The following is a 22,506-nucleotide window of genomic DNA, read 5'->3' as shown; positions in this document are numbered from 1 at the left end:
ACTCAGGGGTGGAGTCTGGGGCGACTCCTGCAGGGGCCTGGGAGCCAGCAAGTGACCTGGGACCTGTGCAGGGACAGCAGGCAACTGAGCAGAGTCAGCTGGGTCCTGCTTCTGCTCCCGCTTCTCCTGGTTCCACTGTTCCTGCTTCTGATCCCAACACTGCTCCTGCCATCGCCCTTCTCCCCGCCCCTGCCACTGCCCTTGATCCCACATGGATGGCGGCCAAAAATCAAGGGCTTGAAGACCTATACAGGGTGCTTTTTTTATCTTATTTTATTTTTTGCTTATTATATTTTATTTCAAATTCATTCTCCAATCCCTGACCCCGACCCCCCACCAAAATGTCTCTTCCTCTTCTCCCTTATCCTTTTTCTCTTCGATGTTTTAGCTGTTATGGTATTCGTTCATGAGTTATAATCTATATTCATCTTCAATAAAATGTTTTATTTATTTTACGTTGTGCAATTCCTGAGCACGGGGTACGCTCACAACGCTGTGAACCTCGCCACAGAATTTTGTTGCAGAATATCTCGATCCCCAAGGGTCACCGTGTACCCAGAGCCCTCACTCCCCATTCGTGCCCCCTCCAGCCCCTGGGAACCCCCAGTTTGCTTTCTCTCCATGTTCTGTTACCTCCTCTGGAGGTTTCCTTCAAGTGGAATCTCACAAGAGATACCTTTGGGTCTGCACCGACTTTTCAGACGGGACAGATTCATTTTTGTACTTTGTGGTCGTTTGAAATAGGCTTTTTCTCCATTGACATTGAAATCACAATGGATTAAGGATTAGGTGGGACTATGGAGGCCCCTTCGGTGACAATGGGCACGGTCTCGGGGTGGAGACCCCTGTGCGTGCTGTGACACCACAGCCTGAAGCCAGACAGGACACAGCTGGTCCTCCCGTGGCCCAAACAGAAACTGGGAGATGCAGAAGGTCAGACGGTCACACCACAGAAGGGAGAACATCCCTCACGACCCAGGGCCAGAAAGGTTCACAGGCCTCTGGGCCAAATAATGCGCCCAATCAGTGCGTTCCCCGGGATGGAGGCCATACGTGTCCCAGTCCAAGGGGAGGCGACCCCCACGGGAGCAGGCGTCAGAGGTGCGGGTCGTCCCAGGGAGGGACTCGGGCAAGTGAGACCCCAGGGAGGCAGCGGTGGTCACCTTCAGACGGGCAGGTTTCTGGTCTAGGGAACGGCAGCCCAGGTGACAACGTGAGGAAGCTGAGGCCCCAGTCGATCCCCAGCGAGAAGTCCTTGTCCTGCAGGGGACCGGCTGGCCCAGTACTGGGAGAGCCCCCAGAGCCCGGGGTCGGCCCTTCCCCAGCCCCATGTGGGGCCCCAGGCAGGTTGGTCAGCTCTGCTCCCCTGATTCAGTGGCTAGGGGACCTTGGCAGGTGGTGGGATCCCCCAGGAGGAGGGACCCCGAGCCACAGGACGCCAAGATGCACGCCTGCAGGTAGGACAATCCAAAGTCAAGGAGATGGGCTTCCTGACCCAGCTCGTCTTACTAGTGACTCAGGCTGTGCTATTAGCCCCGGTGTCCCCATATGTGACATGGGGACGTAACGGGCCTTCAGATGGGTTGGCGCATTCCCTGAGACATGAGGTGGAATCGTGGCCTGGTGCCTGGAGGACATAAGGGACCACCTGGAAAGCTGTCCCAGAGTCCCCCAGGGCACAGGATTCCGGAAGCCCCTCCTTGGCCCCTGCCCGCTGTCCCCCTTCTGGGAACACTCAGCGTTGTTTGCGGAGGAGGTGAAGATGATCCAGGAGGTCAGCAGGTCCCACGTGGAGGAAGGTCAGCGCTGGAGGGACAGAAGGACGTGTCCCGTGCCCCCTTCCAGGGCCCGAGCTGTGACGCCCTCTGACCTGACCCGGTGTGGACCCCGCTTCTGTGGTTTCACTCCCTCCCTCCATCCCTCCCTCCTTCCCTCCCTCCTTCCGTAATTCAGCCGGGGATCTCAGGTGCCTGCCATGTGCCGACCGCCGTGACCTCATCGGTTTGCACGACCCAACGGGGTCCCCCACGTGGATCTTCCTTGGCACGGTCTGAATGTTCCTGGCCGTGTCCCTTCTGGCGAGTCTGGGAGGGAGGCCTCTGCCCACGTTCCCGACAAGGAAGCACGAGTCCAGAAGGTCCAGACGACCTGCCCCAAGTGCCAGCGTGTGGAGCCTGGACAGAGGGTGGTCCCTGAGCAGAGGAGGACTTGGACCCACGCAGCACGGAGGAGGAGGGTGAGCACCTGGGCGGCCTGGTGCTCAAGTCCGCTGGGAGACGGTGTCCTACTCGGACCGGCCCTGTCCCCAGGGCAATCGGGGTACCTGCGCTCCCAGGTGGCAGGCTGGCCCCGGCTGGTAGGAGAGGAGGCGCCCCTGGGACAGGACAGAGCCCTCAGGCAGAGAGGAGGGTCACAGGTGCTCCCCCAGGGGCACGTGGACTCTGGTGCCCTTAGGGGGCGTCACCGGGACAGCTGTGCCTTGCCAGCCCCAGTGCCCCAAATCCAAGCACAAGACCCTAACAGCCTCTGCCCCACCGCCCAGAGCAGAAACCGCTTCTGTCCTTGTTCCTTTGTGGATGCGTCCATGCGTGCCCTCAGCACCCTGTCTGCTCCCCGCTGTGTGCACGCACCTGGATCCCAGAAGCGAGCCCCGGACCCCACCCAGGAGGTGGTACGGCTTCTCACCCGCAGCCGGCTCTCCTCTTTCTTACAGGGAGGCGTCCTTGTCCTGAACGGGCACCAGGGAACCTGAGTGAAGAGACCACTTTGCTTTGAGATGAGGGGCGGAGTGGCAAGGGCTGCAGAGGACGTTGGCCTTGGATGGGGAAAGCGAGGCAAGCCACGCACTGCTGTCCCGTTCAGGTCCCCTCTACCACCTGAGTGCATCTGCAGCCGGAAGGGCTGGTTCCCGGCAGGCTGGCAGCGTCCCCTGGAGCCCCCGGTCCCTCCTCTCTGCCTGAGGCATCTCTCTTCCGGAGACGGGAGGCCTTCACACTTGTCTCTGGGGACCTGTGCTTCCTCACCTGTCACCTGGGCGGCTGGTTCCCTGAGCAGAAATTTGCCCATCTGAAGGCGACCAGGGCTGCCTCCCTGGGTTTCACTTGCCCGAGTCCCTCCCCGGGACGCCACGCATCTCTGATGCCTGCTCCCGTGGGGCCGCCTCCCTTGGACTGCGACGGGTCTGGCCTCCATCCAAGGGAACGCACTGGCTTTGGTGCATTATTTGGCCCAGAGGCCTGTGAACCGTTCTGGCCCTGGGTCGTGAGGGATGCTCTCCCCTCTGTGGTGTGACCGTCCAGCCTTCTGCATCTCCCAGTTTGTGATTGGGCCACGGGAGGACCAGCCCTGTCCTGGCTGGCGTCAGACTGTGGCGTCACAGCACGCACAGGGGTCTCTATCTCTGACATGTGCCCTCTTTCACTGACACAGCCTCTTGTATCCTCGTGACATCCCCTCCCCTCCCCGGTGGAAGGCCCGTGTGACCGGTTCTGAGGGAGAGAATATAACGATGGGTGTCGCTTCCAAGATGGTTCATGAAAGGCTGTGGCGTCTCCGGGTTCCTTTTCTCCCGGGTCCATTCTCTGTCTCTGTGTCAGTGTGTGCGTCTCTGTGTGTGTCTCTCTCTGACGAAGCAAGAGCAGATAATATGAGCTGCCCCAGGAGGCCCAGTGCCAAGAACCTGCAGAGGCTCCGGGCTGAGACACAGAAGTCCTAAGACCCCCCAGGCCCAGCCGAATCCTGCCAAGAGCACGTGCCTGGTCATGGTCTTGGAGGCGGACCCTGCCCCAGTCGAGCCTCAGCTGAGGCTGCAGCCCTGTCCTCCTGGGTGACCGTGGGGCTGAGGCTCCCAGCCGAGCCGAGCCGGGAGACTGGTACAGAAAGTGTGAGGTGGTCCAAGTAAGGTGAATGAGTCCCCCAGCACAGACAACAGCCCATCCTCCAGGCTGGGGGCTGGGCCCGCCCTCCTCCCTCCTGAGCTCTCTCTGGCCACACTGGCTCCTCCTCAGCTCCTCTCCGGACAAACCCTCTGTGCCTCCGAGTCTCTGCAGCTTTGCTCGTCCCCGCAGCACACTGCTTGCAGACATGTGCGGGACTGGCTCCTCTTGTCCTTCTGGGTCCCAGCATCAGGGCCACCCTGGAGGACTGTGAGACCCCCCCCACCCAGGGGCCCCTGGCCACCCTCCTTCACCCTGCTTCATTTCCCGACAGTGTTGGTCTTTCCTTTCACACGGATTCGCTCGTGCCTTGACCCACCTCCCCCTCTGGGCTGTGAGCTCCGGGAGGGCTGGGACCTCACGGGACCTTTGACTCCGGCCCCCGGGCCCAACACAGCCCCTGCTCAGGGTGAGAGGCACAGGAGCTGAATGCGTCCAGAGAGGATCTCAGAGTCCCTACCAGCCTCTGAGCAGCTCATGCTGTGGACATGCAGACTAATAATAAGAGGTACATTTGGGTTTGGGGCAGGGGACGCCCAGCATGACCCCTGAGCGTCCCTTCCTGCTCCAGAGGCTTCACTGAGCACAGTGGACACAGCCTGCCCCCTGGTGGTCAGCACCAGCATGACAGTCCCAGGCTTGGTTAACCAGAAAACAAAACACACACCTTTGTTTGGGTATAGTCAAGGCAGCAGCCCTCCCTGGCTCTCGGGGGGCACAGGGGCAGGACCTGCGGGCTCCACGGGCGATGTGAGGACCTCAGAAGCCTCCCTTGTCCCCCGTTCCACCTCTCCTGTCCCGGTGCCCCGTTCATTCCTAAGGCTTCCTCACCCTAGCCAGGGCACTACCTCTGGAAGCCCTTCCTAATGAGTCCCCGGGGCTCCAACAAGGAGGGTCTTGACCTCGGTCCCCACACCAGGGTCCGCTGCTCGGCCACGTGCTGCCCACCCAGGTCCTCGGTCCTCCAAGCCCTCAGGCTGCACTCCACTCAGAAGGACCTTGAGGGAGGAGAAAGCATTTTCCCAGGACCAGGAGCATCTTGGGGCAGGGGTGGAGGCCCAGGGCCAGCAGACAAGCCTGTGGGACCCTTGGAACACCACGTCTATGCAGCCCAATTTACACAGGAGTAAGCTGAGGCCTGTCCCGTAGCCCACTCCAAGTAGGGGGGTGTCTCCTTCTAGCTCCAGGTTGGTGGTGGACACAGGACCCCAGACCCCGTCTTCTCCGGGTGCCCCGGGGAAGTGCCCAGCCCAGGCAGCCCCCTGGGTACCCTGGAGACCCCCTGGCCATCAGGCTGGCACGTCCTCCCACCCCACGTATGAGCCCTGGTCGTGCTGCCAGCCCACTGGGGGCCCCTGCCCCGTGGCAGAGCTGCCTCCAGTCCCCTTCTCCTTGCCCTGGTGTCACCTCCCACCGCCAGGGTGTACTCCCCTTGAGCCGCTGCCGGGTGGTCAGTGTGCGTGTGTCTGTGTGTGTGTGTGTGTGTGTGTGTGTGTGTCTGTGTGTGTGTGCGTGTGCTTGCCTGTACGGTCTGGGGACATCCAGATATAACAGCCCCACCTCGTATGGCGTTGATAGGGATCCGACGGGATCTCAGGGGTCTCATTCCCAGGGCTAACCCCAGGGGACGACTGAGTTTGGCCTAGGATGCAGATCCCCACTGCTTGGACTCTACCCACCTCACGTATCCTGGGCCGGTCCCTGGCCTCAGTCTCCCACCTGGCCCTGAGGTTGGGCGTGGAGTGACGTCAGCGTGGACAGGGCCCAGGCTCTCCTCCTGGGTGGATGGAGAGGAGATGTGCCAGGCACACAGGCCTCCCTAGCAAAGGGCAGCTGGGTCTCGTGTCCTCGGCCTGGCGCGGCTGTGTGCCCTCCCCGGGGGGCTCCGTGCCACTGATCCCATGTGCGCCCTGCCTCCAGGGCGCCCTGTAACCCCAAATCCTGTGAGCCCTTGGATCAGCCTCACCCCAGCCAGTGGGCTGCAGACTTGAGGGCCGGGTGGGTTGGACACGCGGGTACACGAGGGTCGCCGAATGTACCTATGCCGCCCCAGCTGTCACAGACCCCATCTCCCCCCCAGGGTCCAGCTGGGTGCACGGCCGGGGCAGGGGGCCTGAAGGAGACGGTGGGCACCAAGTACGGGCAAGGAGAGGATCGGCCTGTCACCTCACGCCTCCCTTTCCTTCTCTACCTCCTCCCACAGTCTTCCTGCCAGGACCCGGAACACAAGGGGCAGCCTGTCCCTGGCTGCAGCCCTGGCCGGGGCAGAGGGGTGGGAGGGAGCCCAGGAAGGAGGGGGCACATCGTGGGGATGTCTGAGTGTTGGGGGTGGTTAGAGTTGCTATGGACCCCCAGGGTGCTCACTGACTTCACCCCTTCTTATACATGAACTGCGGCCCCGGGATCAAGGGCACTCAGCTCTGAGTGACCAAGTCCAGCCGTGAACAGGAACGAGGGACTCAGTCTTCACCCTCATCGAGCCCTGCCCTGACCATGGCAGGTCTTGTCCTGGGTTGGGGCTCCCCCAGCCAGGTGACCCCCGTGCCCCCTGCTCACCTTCCTGAGATGGGAGTCACAGACCCCATTTTCAACGAAGAAAATGAGGCTCTGACACCCACCACGTGAGCTTGTGGGTCACTGGGCTGGGACATGGCCCTATTGTGGGTTTGCCCCCCGGACAATCCGACCCAAAGCCTGAGCTAGCAAGGGAGCCTGAGGAGGCTCCAACCCTGGAGATGACGACGTCCTGGGTGGGGGTCAGGGGAGGGGCGGTGGCGGCAGGGGTCTCTGAGGGGCTGGGGCTCCGTGGGCTCCCTGGCGAGGAAGGCCCTAGGGAGGCCGGAGTGGGGTGAGGGGTGCCCACGGGGGAGGGCGTATGGACCAGCTCACACAGGGCGCTGGATGTCGGGCCAGGAGTCGGGGGTCACTGCAGGTTGGAGAGGGTTGGGATGCTCTGCCTCTGTGGCCCCCAGCTGCTGACTGTGGGGGAGACGCCGTCCCACCCCTTAGGCTGTGAGCTCGAGGGCGGGGTGGTGTCTGGGCTTCAGCATCGTGTGCGGGTGCCTGCACACAGCAGCAGACAGACACGGGTGCTGAGGCATGCGGGGATGAGTGAATGGACACGAGGCTGAGGCTCCCATCTGTCACTGTAAACAGTGGGGCCCGCGTCGTGCGGCTCTGGGACGGTCCCAGTGAGTCAGCAAGATGTGGAGTGTTATTCCTCACCCGGCACAGTTTGAGGGCTGAGAATCCAGCAGGGCACGGGACGGAGTGTGTGCGCATGGAGCTGACCGGAGCGGGTGCCGCTCGAGCCAGGCACAGACGCCAGAAATAAGTCGCTTGCGGGTGTTCTCGCAGGCCCTCCCTCTTCGGCTGGGGACGTGGTGGCCGCCCGCCTGGAGCGGAGTCCACACGGCCCCCAGGCGAGGGGCAGGGGCAGCACAGAGCTGACACGGAGGGGCAGGGAGAAGCGCCCGGGGCCTGCAGCCTGCCCGTCTGGACACGCGTGTGGGCTAAGCAGGTGACCTCTAGCCGGTCAGTCCCTGGAGCCACGACACCGGGGCGTCCGAGGGCGATGCCGCGGAAAGCCAACCATCCTGTTCCCAGGTTGGTGCCGACTCAAACGCCCAGGACCCTCCTGGGAGCCAGGGGAGGTAGAGGTCAGCGGTGGGATTATGGGGTGTCTCCGGGCCCATCACTGTTCTCTTTCTCATTTCTAACATCCTGTAGGAAATATGCCAGTAGCTGGAACAAGGTATCACACACGATGTCTGCATAACACCCTGTTCTAGATTTTCTGAAACAAGGTCCTCTACAATTAGGGTCATGGCAGACGCTGGACCCCGGCCAGCACCCCGGCGGCGACACCGTGGCTGGCATGCAGGGTCTGGGGCGGCAGGGCCGCCGGGCAGGGGCGGGGATGTTGGGGGACGCACATCTCCCCCGGAAACCTGCTGTGTTTCTTGGGTCTCAGCCGTCCCCAAGTGTCTACATTTTGTATTCCACCTGAAACTGGCCCAACCTTTCGTTCCAGAATTTCACATGGCCAGTAACAGCCGGGACAGAGGAGTGAGCGCACAGGTGTTTCCTCCAGCTGCCCTGGGCCAGTGCCCGCCTTTCCTGGCTTGTTTCCCAACTGTCCCTGAGGGCCTGAGGTGGAACCACATCGCTCACCCAGCCTGGGGGCAGTGTGGGCTCTGTGGGGGTGCGGTGCTCACTCTCACTGGCCTCAGACACACTCACCATTTGTTCGTGTTTCCTGTAAGCCCGGGAAAGCCTGGGAGGCGAGGGCTGTTCTCGGTTTACCGGCTGGAAGGCTGGTTTAGGGATATCTAGGTCGCTGTCCTGGGTCGCAAGGCAGGGAGGGGCACAATGGAGTCTGGAATCCAGGTCTCCTCGCCTGAGGCTCATGCTTCCCTGCGCTCCTCCCTGAGCCTCCGTGTGCTCCTGTTGTCGGCTCCCTTTCTCCTCGAGAAATATTTTCCTTTTTCTTTCTTTATTTTTTTAAGTTTATTTATTTCCAGAGAGAGAGAGAGAGGGAGGGAGAGGGAGTGAGAGTGTGCGAGGGGCAGAGAGAGAGAGGAAGAAATAGAATCCCAAGCAGGCTGGCCCCGCACGGTCAGTGCAGAGTCTGATGCGGGGCTGGAACCCACAAACCGTGGGATCATGACCTGAGCGGAAGTCAGCTGCTTAACCGACTGAGCCCCCCAGGCGCCCCCTTCTGTAAAAATATTTTACCAGCATCTATGCAATAAACCCCACGTAAGGTGTGCAGCTTAGTCGTAACCCACCAGCCACCTGCAGGACAGTTGCTCTGGTCTCCCTGCTCGCCTGCCCCCCAGGCCCCAGGTCCTGTGCTGTGTTAGTTGGCCTCAGGCCACAGGGACCGAGGGTCTACCTGCTCTGGGACTCTTGAGGCCCAGGGACTCTGCCCTTGGTCTCCATACCCCTGAGGCTGCAGGGACGTCGGGCCCACAACTGACCCCATGCAAACCTGAAGACTGAGTTCAGATCTTTCGAGAAAACTGGCAAATAATCCCCATTCTTAGATTCCCTGTTCATTCGTTCAATCAATATTTTAATTTTTTTTTCTTCAATGTGTTTATTTTATTTTTGGGACAGAGAGAGACAGAGCATGAATGGGGGAGGGGCAGAGAGAGAGGGAGACACAGAATCGGAAACAGGCTCCAGGCTCTGAGCCATCAGCCCAGAGCCCGACGCGGGGCTCGAACTCACGGACCGCGTGATCGTGACCTGGCTGAAGTCGGACGCTTAACCGACTGCGCCACCCAGGTGCCCCTCAACCAATATTTTAAAATATTGTCTTAAGTTTATTTATTTATTTTTGAGAGAGAAAGAGGGAGGGAGCGATTGCAGCAAGATTCTCGCACAGAGTCGTGACCCCGAGGCTTTTCTTTCTGGAAACAATGTTATTGGAGCAGGCACCGCTCAGCTCAGTTGGGTTCTTACTTGAAGAACTGAGCCTACCGCTGTGGGAGGTAGTTTTTTATGTATATTTTCACTTCTTTGTCTCCCATATATGGTAACATGCAAACTTGCAGTCTGACTAAGTGGTCTCATGTTAAAAGGTCATGAGGGATGTTGTCACTTAAGTGGAGCCAGTTGCCTTGAGGTTTTTTTTCTTTCCTTAGGGAGGAGACCTGACCACAAGAGAGACTCCCAAACAGGTTCTGTGCTGACAGCACAGCCCAACGTAGGGCTCAAACTCATGGCTGAGCCGAAGCCGGACGAATAACTGACTGAGCCACCCAGGCCCCCCTGATGGCTCTTGGTTTTAACGGTTTTATCGAAGTATCATTTATATACCGTAGCATTCGCTTAGTCACTTTGCAGAGTTTGTAATAGATTTTGGAACTTTCCTCAGAATTCCCTGGTGTCCATTTGCAATCCCTCCCTGTTCCAGTGTGGCCCCACCCACCTCAGGCAACCACTTTGTTTCTATAGCCTTACCTTTTATGGGATTTTCATATAAATAGAGCCTAACGGGGGGCCCCTGGGTGGCTCAGTCGGTTGGGCTGGGCGGCTGACTTTGGCTCTGGTCACCATCTCACAGCTCATAAGTTCGAGCCCCGCGTCGGGCTCTGTGCTCACAGCTCAGAGCCTGGAGCCTGCTTCCGATTCTGTGTCTCCCTCTCTTTTCTGCCCTTCCCCCACTCACACTCTGTCTCTCTCTCCTTCAAAAATAAATAAACGTTCAAAGAAATTTAAACAGAGCCTAATAACATCCTAATAACCTGTGATCTCTTGCATCGGACTCCTTTCTCTTGGAATGAATGTTTTAAGGCTCGTCCACCTCGGAGCGTGTATCATTTATTTTTTTTTTGCTGAGTCATTCCAGTGTATGGATGTACCCACTCATCGGTGGATGGACATTCCGCGAGAGTACAAAAAGCGGTACAGACCACTTTGTAGTTTTGTGGACAACGCTGTAGTGCGCACCGCGTTCACGTCTCTGTGTGGACCTGTGCTTGCGTTTCCCCCCGGGTGGTTACCTTGCGGAGGGATCGCCAGGTCGTATGGTAAATGTATGTTTAACATTTTAAGAATACTACCAAACTCTCTTCCAAAGTGGTTCCGCCATTCTGCATCCCCATCAGCGGGGTACGAGGGTTTCCGTCTCTCCGTAGCCTCGCTTGTTCTTGCCACACGTGTCGGTGGAAAGGGGTGTCTCCCAGTGGTATTGATTTGCGTCACCTAATGACCAATGACGTTGGTGGAGCACCTTTCCATGCACTTATCAGCCGTTCAAATGTCTTTGGTGAAAAGTCGGTAAAAAATATTTGCCTTTTAAGAAATTGGAGTGTTCGTTTTCTTCGTTGTGTATGCAGAGTTCCTTAATTTGGGATGCCTGGTCCTTATGAGATGTATGGTTTGCAAATATTTTTTCCTCGTTCATGGATTGTCTCCTCACTTTCTTAAGGGTGTTTTTGAATGCCAAAGTTTTAATTTTAGGGAAGCCACCTCACGTTTTTTCTTTTATCGTTGGTGCTTTTGGTGTCCTACGTGAGACATCTCTGCTTGACCCTTGCTGCAAAGATGTAGTCCTGGGTTTGCTTCTAACGTTTGCCAGTTCGTGCCTTTCAAGGATGTGTGCATCTTATCCAGGCCATCTCAGTTGTTGGTAAACAGTTGTCAGTAGCGTTCCCTTCACATCTTAATCTCTGTAGTACTCTGGCCTTGGTGCCTCCTCTCCTGTTCCTGATTTTATCGTCATTTGTGTCTCCTCCCCACCCCCAATGAAATGCTTGGTTTCATTGTTTTTTCCCCTTGCTGTTTTCTATTTAAGTGATTTCCACCCTAATCTCTATTATTTCCTCCCTTTGCTCACTTTGGGTGTAATTTGTTCTTCTTTTTCTTCTTGTAGTTTCTTTTGTTTTTAGACATTTTTTGGGGGGGGTGCAGATGAGCAAGGGCTGGGGCGGGGGAGAGAATCCCACAAGGGGCAGAGAGAGAGAGAAAAGGTGGGCTCACCCAAAGTGGGGCGTGAGCTCACAAACTGTGAGATCGTGGCCCGAGCCAAAGTTGGACGCTCAACCGACTGAGCCAGCCAGGTGCCCTCTCTTAAAGTGAGAACTTCAGTACCGACCTGAGGTTTTTTCTTTTCTTACCTAGGCATTTACAGCTATACATTTCCCTCGAAACACAGCTTTGGCTGCATCCCGTAAAGTTTGGCATGTTTTGCTTTCCTTCTCATTCAGCTCAGAAAATACTTCACTTTTTCTCGTTGACCCATGGGTTACTCAGATGCGTGCTGTTGCCTTTTCACGTATTTGGGGGGTTCCCAATGTGCCTTGGTCATTGCCCTTGGAATCTCACTCCCCTGTGGTCAGAGTGCATGCTCTGTACGACAGCGGTCCTCTTAAATTTGCAGCAACTTGTTTTAGACCCCAGCACATGGTGTCTCTTGCAGGAGGTTTCACGCACCCAGAGGACAGCATGTGTTTTGCTATTGCCCGTCTGAGCGTTGTGCGGTGTGATCAGTCAGATCTCATTGGTGTGCAGTGTTCAGCGCTATCTGCCAATGTTCCAATTATCCCATCCATTACTGACAGCAAAGTAGGACTTCGAAATCTCCAACTTAATTGTCGAGTTGACCATTTCTTCTTCAGTTGTGTCTGCTTTTTGCCTCGCATATTTTGGGGCTAGGTTGCAGGTGTACATGAATCTTCAGCATGGTCCTCTGTGCTCATTTCAGCACGGCCACGTCCGCCTCCCTCCAAGGAGAGGGGGTGCTTGGTGGAAAGAGGCCACAGGGAGGCCTGTGTAACTGGGGATCGGAGGGGATCCTTGGGCAGAGTGCCGGGAGGAAAGAACCGACCTCCTACCCCCCTGTCTGTCAGTGAGAAAGGGGAAGCCAGTCTTGGAGCGGCTCCTTGAGACGCTGCCTGTCACAACGCTCAAACCACCTGCTGGTGGGAGGCGGCCGCCATGGGAGCTGATCTGAATCACATGGGTGGGGGGGGGGAGAAGTGGGCAGGTTGGGAGGAGCAGAGTGGGGTGATCGGGGTCCCACTGCTGTTTTCCAGGGAAACCAAAATGCTGCTCACTTTGTACTGTGATCTTCCTCCTGATAACACTCGTCTGGGTCCTCTTGGGGTAAGGAACGTGTGCACCGTCCAGGCCTTCCAGGCAGCAACAACAGCGGTCGGCTGCTTGTAGGGTGCCGGGCTGCTCCCCACCCCAGCACCAGCGTGGTCATCGCAGGGCTGATGAGCTGTCCCTCCACACGCACCCTCCCGTTGGACCCCACCTTGCGTGGGAGCTGTCTTCCCCCAGCTCCTGAGCGAGGAGCCATGTGGCCGGGCAGTGGCTGGGCAGTGGGGAAGGCGCAGGGGAGCTGAGTGTTAGCTTGCAGATGGAGATGGTCTCCGGACAATGGAGTAAAGGCCCGCGGCTGCTTTCCCGGGGCTGTGCTGTCCGTGCACGGGGACCCTCTCTGGCTGCCGCGGGAGCTCACGCAGAAGCACTGTCTTCAGTGACTGCCCTCCTGCCGCCCCCTTGGGTGTCACCCGTGCTTTGGGTGACAATGGCTCCCAGCCCTGCCCAAGCCCTGCAGCTGTGCCGGGGGCTCTGGGCTCCCCGAGCGGGCTCCAGCCCCTGCTTTGCATGGGGATGGATGAACAGCCAACCCAGGTGCACCCTCCTCAACAGGGGCCTCTGGTGGCTCTTTCCACAGGGCCGGTTTCCTGAACCTGAGGAACTCGAGGCTGGGGAGGCAGGTAGGGGCCAGGTGAGTGGAGTGGAGGCAGGGTCACATTGCCCAACAGCCTCGGGGACTGGCTGTGTGCTGGGAGGGCAGAGATGGCTGCTGCCCCCACCCCTCAGGCTGATGCACCCGTGATCTGGGCCTCACCCTCTGCCCCCTCCGCTCTGCCCAGAGCAGCCAGGACATTTCCGGGGCCTGGGTGGGTCACCTGGGCAGGATTAACACCCACCCCACCCCGGGTCTGGCTTCAACCTGTTGGACACTTGGGTGTCCCCACAGTGACGCCCTGCTCCTGCTCTCAAGTCCCTGATTCAGTGAAAGGCCTCACCTCCCCCCACCCAGCCCAAGGTGGAAGCCTGGGCATCATCCTTGCCCCTCCCCCACCCCCACCCGCGCCCCACTCAGAGCAGAACTGCCGGTCAGTATCTCTCAGTTCACGCTCTTCTCTCTGCTCCCCCCGTCCTGCTCTGGGTGAGGCTCCCCCATCTCTCTGGCAGCCTCCGTGCCATCTCCCCATCCTCCTGCACACGGACCCACTCTCCTCCGTTAGCCAGAGTGATCTTTCCGGAACATATGCATGAGCCCCTCTGTGGTTGGCTCCCTGCCTGCCCGTCCTCGCCAGCCTCACCTCTCCCATCGTGAACCCCACCTCTGCGGTCCACCCGGGGGTCTGTGGTCGCCTGGCACGTGTCGTGACTCTGAGGCTTTGCACGTGCTATGTCGTCTGCCCGGACCGCTCTCCTGCCTGTCCCCTGCTGTGCGTCTGGCTTTTCCCCCTTGTAGCAGCCATCTGCTACTGGGTCACAAAATACCCAATTCGTGGTGTGAGACCATCACAACCACTGAGCCCACATCTCGCCAGATCCTGGGGTTGACTGGGCTCAGCTGGGCAGTGTGGGCCCAGGTGTGTCAGGTGAGTGTAGACCGACGGTGGCTGGGACAGGGGCGGCTTGAAGGCCCCTCACATTTGCAGGGTTGATGCTGGCTCCCGCCTGAGACGGCACCCAGGGCTCGGCCTGGGCTCCTTCCCGGGTCATTCGGAGGTTCCCCGATCTGTGTCTCCCAGTCAGACTGTTCCCCCTGAGCACGTGGCTTCAGAAGACCCACAGCCCCAGCACAGCTGTTCTGCATTTGTCGGGTCCTTGAGACCAAGGCCGCTGTGTGCAGGGCCCGGGGAAGGACCCCCTGATGGGAGGGGACTCGGGATGCCCACGTGGTCTGAAACCACCAGCTGCTCAGTCTCCTTCACTCAGAAGCATGAGGTGAAGGCGGGGGTCTGTGGCTGAGCAGAGGCCAAACCTGCCCCCGTGGGGTCTGACGTCACGTCTGGGGACACGCGGGGACATGGGCCGGCGCCAGGCCCACTGCCCACAGTGACAGCTGTTCTGGCCACTTTCAGACGGACGCCCTCTTCATACCCTAGGTCACCACTGTCCCCCTCTCCTGGGCCCCCAGCCACCATCTATGAACCTGAGCCCTGAACTCTCCCGGTAAAGCCCCCACTCTGTGTTCTCATTCCGCAGCGAGGTGGGTGGAGAGCTGGATGGCCCGCAAGCAGTGACACTGTCCAGGTAGGACGTCTTCCCTGGGTGCCTCTGCCCCCTTCACCTGCTCCACAGCCCCAGGGGAGAGGCGAGAGTGCCTAGACAGGCTCTCTCCTGCGCCTCACATGGGGAGCACCACTCTCATCCCCAAGTCCTGGGTCAGACTTGGCCCTTCCCTTGAAGCCATGGAAAGATCCAGGGGTAGCTGGCGGTTTGGGTTTGACCAGCTGCCTGGAATTTGGCTCTTAAAGAGGGTCACCAACTGGCCTGCTTTGTCTGGGCTCAGAGGGGTTCCTGGGAAGAGGGTCTTCAGAGGGGATGAGACTGGGAAGGTCTCAGGCAGTCTCGTGAACTGGTGTCCGACGATTTTTTTGTTTTAATTTTTTTTAATGTTTATTTTTTTAAAGAGAGAGAGCACAAGCAGGGGAGGGGCAGGGAGAGGGAGACAGAATCTGAACCAGGCTCCAGACTTCGAGCTGTCAGCACAGAGCCCGAAGCAGGGCTTGAACTCATGAACAGCGAGATCATGACCTGAGCCGAAGTTGGATGCTTAACCGACTGAGCCACCCAGGCGCCCTTGGTGCCCAACTTTCTAAAAAAATTTTTTAACGTTTATTTATATTTGAGAGAGAGAGAAGGACAGAGTGCAAGCAGGGGAGGGGCAGAGACAGAAGGAGACACAGAATCCGAAGCAGGCTCCAGACTCCGAGCTGTCAGCACAGAGCCCGATGCAGGGCTCGAACCCACGGACCGTGAGATCATGACTGGAGCCGAAGTCGGTAGCTCAACTGACTGAGCCACTTAGGCACCCTTCTCGTGCCCAACTTTAAAAAAAAAAAAAAAACCCAAAAAAGAAAAAACTTTTAACCATGCAAATATATATGCCCTGAAATTTACCCTCTTGACCATTTGTAGGTGGCATTAGGTGTATCACCGTGTTGTGCAACCATCACCCCCGTCTATCTCCAGAACTTTCTCATCTTCCCAGACTGAAACTCTGTCCCCATCCCCCTGCCACCAGCCCCTGGTGCCCCATTCAGCTTCCTGTCTCCATGAACTTGATTTCTCCGGTCCCTTCTGTAAGTGGGGTCACACCGTGTTCGCCCTTTTGTCACTGGCTCATTTCACTCTGCACGGTGTCCGACGTCCGCGGGTTCACACATGGGGTGGTTTGTTGCCGACTTTCCTGCCTTTTCAAAGCCGACGCCCTGCTTTTAAATGCCACCCAGGAAATGCAAAGTGCAGTCATTATGGACATGACAGACGACCCACTGGCTAATTTTTCCTCGGGCTCCACGACACTTTAGTCTGGGGCAGGACCGCTGCGCACGCATTTTCCCAGACTGCACGCCACTGTCGGGGCTGGGCACGGGTGTCCCTCTCTGCAGACAGGAAGCCTGGGCCCCGGGAGCTTAGAGACCTGCTCCGTCACCCAGCCGGGGAGGCAGTGTCAGGTCCAGGTAGACCGTCTGTGTGTCTGACTGCCGTTCCCTTGACCCAGCTACTTACTTGGGTGAAATACCTGGGACAGTGGCCACTTCCCGCCCCTCCCGCCAGGGTGAGATCTCTCCCTGAGGTTATGAGGGAGGGAATGCACCCCAAGGTCTCCACTCCCAGTTTCGAGACCGTGAAACCGAGCCACAGAGGCTCCGCCCTCCTTCAGGCCCTGGGATTGTGTGCAGGAAGCGCCCGGTACAGCTCCTCCTGGGGCGACTCAGAAGCTCAGTCACCTGCGGCAGCTTCCCAGCCCCACTGACTGAGGATGTTCATGCCATCTTCCTGCAGACTCCCATTGTGCTGTGTTTTTTTTCAGGATGGTTTACCCCCAGCCCAAGGTGCTAACACCCTCGTGAGTAAACTTGCGGAACCCACCCCACCTCCCGCCCTGAAATTCACCATATACACTAAAAGGCGGTTTCACTGAAAACTCGGCGGGAACTTGCTTCGGCAGCTTCTGAGTCTGAATTTGGAGCCCACCAATTCTTCTCCGTCCTTTCTCTCTCCACCAAAGAATGCACAAGGGGCGCCTCCTCCTTCCCGGAGTTCGGCCCCCGCCCCTCGCCGGCAAATCCCAACTCCCACGCTGAGGTCCAGCAGGGTCCAGTGTTCGCTAAGGGCTGCGAGTGATTTGCACGAGTCTGAGTTTTGATTTCCATGTCATTTGTTTCTTGCACATGTGAAGGCCTTCTGGAAGGAGGGTCAGCCCTGTGGGTCCCTGATGGGGTGGAGGCTGGGTGGGTGGGGTGGGGTGGGGTCCCGGGTGGGGGTGATGATGCGCCAGGGCCCTCCATGTGTTCACTGTCATGCTACTAACACCGGGTGGCTCTCTTGTGCCGCAGTAGGAAAGATGTCCTTGTCCTCACCCCTTGGCTGGCCCCCATCGTCTGGGAAGGGACTTTCAACATAGACATCCTGAATGAGCAGTTCCGGCTCCGGAACACCACCATCGGACTAACGGTGTTTGCGATCAAAAAGTAAGTAGGTGACGGGGCGCCTGGGTGGCCCAGTCTTTTCAGCATCGGACCTCAGCTCAGGGCAGAATCTCGCGGCCCGTGAGTTCGAGCCCGACCACATCGGGCTCTGTGCCGACAGTTCAGAGCCTGGAGCCTGCTTGGGATTCGGTGTCTCCATCTCTCTCTCTGCCCCTCCTCTGCTAATGCTCTGTCTCTCTCTGTGTCTCAAAAATAAATAAACATTAAAAAAAAAAAGTAACTAGATGAGATGACAGAGGGTGGGGACCGGGATGCAGGAGAGACCGAGGACATCAGGTCTGGCTGTGTGTTCAGCACACGGCGGGTGGGGGCCCAGCCTGTCCTCCTAGGGGTTAATGTGAAGGTTCACGTGTTCAGCAGTCTCTCCGGGCTCAGTGAGTGGACACCACTTGGCTCCCTTTCCGAAGGCTGCACGTCACCCAGGAAGGCAGCTCCAGACCCACCAATGACCCCAGGTTGCTCCTCTGCTGAGTCAAGGAAGGAGCAGAGCACCCCAACATCCAGGTGGCAGGGGAGCCCTCCTCCGGCCACAGTAGCAGAAGGGAGGAGGCTGTGTGCTTCCTTGGACGGGTAGGAAGCCAGTGTCTGTGGAGCTGGGCTCCTGTGTGCTCCCGTATGGGTGACGGTCATGGAGGGGGGACAGCCAGGTCAGGCACAGCACTCGGTGCCAGACCCCAGGCTCCTGTGAGGGAGCTGAGCAGTGAGGCCCTGGGACTCCAGGGACAGGTGACTTCCGCTGAATTAGCTAGGCAGCCGCAGGTAAGTGGCGTGGTCTCTCTGAGCCTCTGGAAAGTGGGGCTGATGACAGGATCCTCTCTCGGGATCGCCATGGGGGAACTGAAAGCTCGTAGGTGCTGGGCCCGCGTGTGGACAGGTGGGGCTTCCTCCCTCCGCAGAGCTCACCCGAGACCCCAGAGGATGGCCCTGAGGCCTTTGCAACCCCTTTCCCGGGTCTTGGCCCCAAGTGCAGGGAGTAAGAAGGGCACAGGGTCGCCTCCGAATCCTACTCCAGTCCCTGGAGACAAGCGGCTGAAATCACCAACCAGAAGCTTCACTGCCCAGGCTCCTCGGCCAGTGCCAGTAGCTCTGACGCAGCACTGCCTGCTGCGCGTGCGCTGGCTGTACAGTCCCCAGGGGGCTCCGAGTACAGTCCCCAGGGGGTTGGCAGGTGGTGGGCATGTCCTCAGAGGAAACCAGACTCCCCGAGTCGAGCTGTGAACCCACGATCACATCGGCTGGGTCTGGACTGCCCCTGGTGACCTGACTGGTGGCTGGGCAGGGGTGTGTGTGTGTGAGTGTGTGTGTGTGTGTGTGTGTGTGTGTGTGTATATGTGCGCGCATGTCCCCTATTGAAAGGGAGTGCCCACCTTCCCTGTGGGAGGGGTTTCTGGGCCAGGCACCGGGAAGTAGCCTTAGGGCCTGCTTAAAAAACTGTCACCGAGGGGCTCACCGCACTTGCCCGATGACAGGGAGCTGCTGTGTGCAGGGTGGGGAGCAGCGAGCCCCCTCAAAGAGGGACCAGCCATGGGAGGCGGTTGGAGAAGACTTCCAACCTCTTGGGGTTGGGGAGATACAGACCTGGACCCGGAAGCTTACACGCTCGGGTTCAGTGCTGTGACCCGAGCAAGCCCCCTGTTCCTCCAGGGGCCCTCTTTGGCCTCCCCTGGCCACATGCTGGGCCTGAGTCCTGATCTGGGGGAGATGGGGGGTGACCCCTCCCCGGAATACCCGCCATTGACTGAGGGCCCAGTAGCCTTCAAGGGAGGGCCCTGCAGGGGCAGACACAGTCCTGGGGGGCCAGGGACCGACCACTGAGCCAAGAGGGGCAGGTGGCCGGCCCTGCAGGTTCTGTGAAGTCTGCGAGGGCACGTTGACCAGAGCTGTGCCCGAAGGGTCTTGACTCCCTCACAGCAGGTGGGAACCGGCAGAGGATTTGCCAGGGGCGGGTCCTGCGGGTGGAGGGGGTCTGCCAGGGGAGCTCGGCACGGGGGTGCGCTGCTGGCTCCAGCATGCTGACTCGTGGCTGCACGGGTTTCCAGCCTCCTCCGCCTCAGGCTCGCTCCCCTTTGTAGGACGGGGCGCTGATGGTTCCCCGTCCCCCGGGGCAGAGGGTAGGGAGGCGCCGCGGGCAGACTCACCCAGGACAGGCCAGGACAGCGGCTGTTCCTTAAGCAGCCCAGGGTTTGCCTCCTCGATAAGGCGCACAGGTCCGTGGCCCCCAGCTTTGGGCTCCTGCCGCCAGCCTCTGGCAGCGACCCTCCTCCCGCCCTGTCCCCTGTCCCTGTAGATACGTGGCCTTCCTGAAGCTGTTCCTGCAGACGGTGGAGAGCACTTCATGGTGGGACACAAGGTCACCTACTACGTGTTCACCGACCGGCCGGGGGATGTGCCCCGCGTGCCCTTCGGGGAAGGGAGGCAGGTGGTGGTCCTGGAGGTCCGGAGCTACTCGCGCTGGCAGGACGTGTCCATGCACCGCATGGAGATGATCAGCAACTTCTCCCGGCGGCGCTTCCTCCACGAGGTGGACTATCTGGTGTGCGCGGACGTGGACATGAGGTTCCGCGACCATGTGGGCGTGGAGATCCTGTCCCCGCTCTTCGGCACCCTGCACCCCGGCTTCTACGGGGCGGCCCGCGAGGCCTTCACCTACGAGCGCCGGCCGCAGTCCCAGGCGCACGTCCCCAGGGACGAGGGCGAGTTTTACTACGCGGGAGGCTTTTTCGGGGGACGGTGGCCGAGGTTCTGCGGCTCACATCGGCCTGTCACCAGGCCATGGTGGTCGACCGGGCCCACGGCATCGAGGCCGTGTGGCACGACGAGAGCCACCTGAACAGGTACCTGCTGGACCACAAGCCCACCAAGGTGCTGTCCCCCGAGTACCTGTGGGACAAACAACGGCTGGGCTGGCCCGCCGTCATGAAGAAGCTGAGGTATGTGACCGTGCCCAAGAGTCACCGGGTCATCCGGGACTGATGATGGGCTGGCCTAGTGTCCGTCAGGGGTGCCACCCTGACCCCAGCCGTCAGAGCAGATGGCCTGTCGCCGCTCCCTTTCTCTGTCCGGTCGCGGGACATGGCCGAGGCCCGGCGCCGCCCGCATCAGGCACGGGGACAGTTAGGCCTGACCGGGGGCCTGCCGGGGGGCGCGGCTCCAGCAAGACCCCTTGCTCTTCGGGTTCCTGGTCAGCTTTGAAAGGTCGCTTGCAGCCGCGGGCAGGACGTGAAGGTGAGGCCGGATCAGGACCCCCTTGGCTGGCGCCTGGCTTCCCGGCAGCCTGGGCACAGCCCGCCGCCCGCTGGGGCAGGACTGCCCCCCCAGCCCCTGGCCTCCCTCAGTCCCTGCGGTTTGTGGGTGTTGCGCTTTCCCTGTCACTGCCACTAAAATGTTTCTGGCGGATGACGGGTATTGCGGCTTGTCCCGCAAACCTGCCTTGTGCGCTTCCTCGAGGCCCCGGCCAGGGTGAGTGCTGCAGTCTCTCCGCCTTGCGTCTCCCTTCTCACATCAAGCACAGGGCGGTCCGTGTTGCCACTGCTATTTCTCCCTGACGTTGGCCAACTGTTACAATTTCCATGTCACTTGCTGCTGTAAACACCTCCAATTTTATGTCGGATGCTTTTCTATTTATTGTTTTATTTTTGTAAGGTTTATTTATTTTTGAGAGACAGAGAGAGACCATGAGCTAGTGCGGAGGGGGAGAGACAGAGGGAGACACAGCATCCGAAGCAGGCTCCAGGCTCCGAGCCGTCAGCACAGAGCCCGACGCGGGGCTCGAACTCACGAACCGTGAGCCGAAGTTGGACGCTCAACCGACTGAGCCCGCAGGCGCCCCTATAACCTTGATAATGTTAACCATGTTCAGGTGTACAATTCAGTGGCAATACGTTCATTCACTGTTCTGCAACTGTCCCCTCCATCCATCTTCACGACTTTTTCGTCACTCCAAACTCTGTGTCTGCCCACTAGACCCTAACCCTCCCACACCCATCCCCCTCCCAGGCCCGGCACCCACTGCTCCTCCCACCCCTCTGAATCTGACTGTTCTCCGTCCGTCATGAGCGGGGTCCTCCAATATCGGTCCTTTAGGGACTGGCTTGTTTCCCATAGCACAGTGGCCTCAAGGTCTGTCCCCGTGAGCCTGGACCTGACCCACTTTTCCCCCAGAGGAGTTGCTCAGCTCTGTCTTCTCTAACCTGAGCCTCCTCAGTCCCCTGTGCTCCCCTCATCTTCCTCCTCAGCCTGAAGGACCCCAGGGCACCGTCCCTTGGGCCTCATCGATCCCACCCCATCTGAACCGAACCGTTCAGTCCAGATGCCAGACACACACCCCTGGGGGCCTCGGGCCTCCCTTGCCCACCCGTCCGTGTCAGGTATCTGCTCCTCCCGAAGGTGTCCCCACGTCAGGAGAGAAACACTAGGTCCAGACCCTTGGTGTCATCTGTGACTTCTTGCTGGCCACCAACTCTCCCAGTGGTGAGGTGGCTACCGGAGGGCACTAAATGTTCAAAACATTTCAAGGCATATGTTAGTCTCGGCTGCCTAAGGCAATGGCAGAACCGAGCAGAACGACTGGAAGAAAGGCCGAGTGGTGAGGAGCTTTAGGGAATAAGGACCTAGAACCTCTGGCCCATTATTCCTGAGCCTCTAGGACGCTTGCGTGCATGGGCTGGGTGCATGTTCAGGAAAGACCTGAGAAGGGCCCCGGCTCTCCCCTCTGGTGACTGTCAGACTCTGCAATTAGGAAGGAAAGGTCAAGGCAGAGTTGTAAACAGCCTGGGTGGCGTGGAAGGTGTATCCTGATCTTTGCAGACCATCTCCTCCCCATCTGTAAAGACTGGAGGTTGTTTTCTTCTTTTGGGGGGGGGGCGGTGATTCCGGGTGTTTAAGGAAATGTCTGCCCAATGAGCACTACGTTCACAGAACAGACACTTCGGTGAGCACACACGACAAGGAATACAGATTTTACACAATTAGTTCGGAAATGTCACTACAGTCGCAACTGATGCGAGCTGTGCCAGGAAACCCTGGAGGGGAAGACTGATATTTGAGTTGTACATCATACTATTCAAAATGTCAATTTTCAACAAAAAACATTTAAAATTTTTAAATGTTTATTTGAGAGACAGAGAGAGAGAGACAGAGACAGAGCACAAGTAAGGAGGGGCAGAGAGAGAGGGACACAGAATCCAAAGCAGGCTCCAGGCTCCAGCTGTCAGCACAGAGCCCGACATGGGGCCTGAAGCCACAAAACAAGAGATCATGACCTGAGCTGAAGTCAGACGCTTAACCGACTGAGCCACCCAGGTGCCTCC

At 58.9% G+C, this 22,506-nt stretch overlaps 1 pseudogene; it reads left to right on the top strand.

Moving 5' to 3' along the window:
• Positions 1–12,432: 12,432 nt before the first annotated feature.
• On the top strand, positions 12,433–20,913 carry LOC105260069 (annotated as a pseudogene).
• The last annotated feature ends 1,593 nt before the right edge of the window (positions 20,914–22,506 follow it).

This window comes from Felis catus, assembly GCF_018350175.1.
Source record: "Felis catus isolate Fca126 chromosome D4 unlocalized genomic scaffold, F.catus_Fca126_mat1.0 chrD4_random_Un_scaffold_62, whole genome shotgun sequence".
Classification (NCBI taxonomy): Eukaryota; Metazoa; Chordata; class Mammalia; order Carnivora; family Felidae; genus Felis; species Felis catus.
This window is presented reverse-complemented; position numbering and strand designations above follow the sequence as displayed.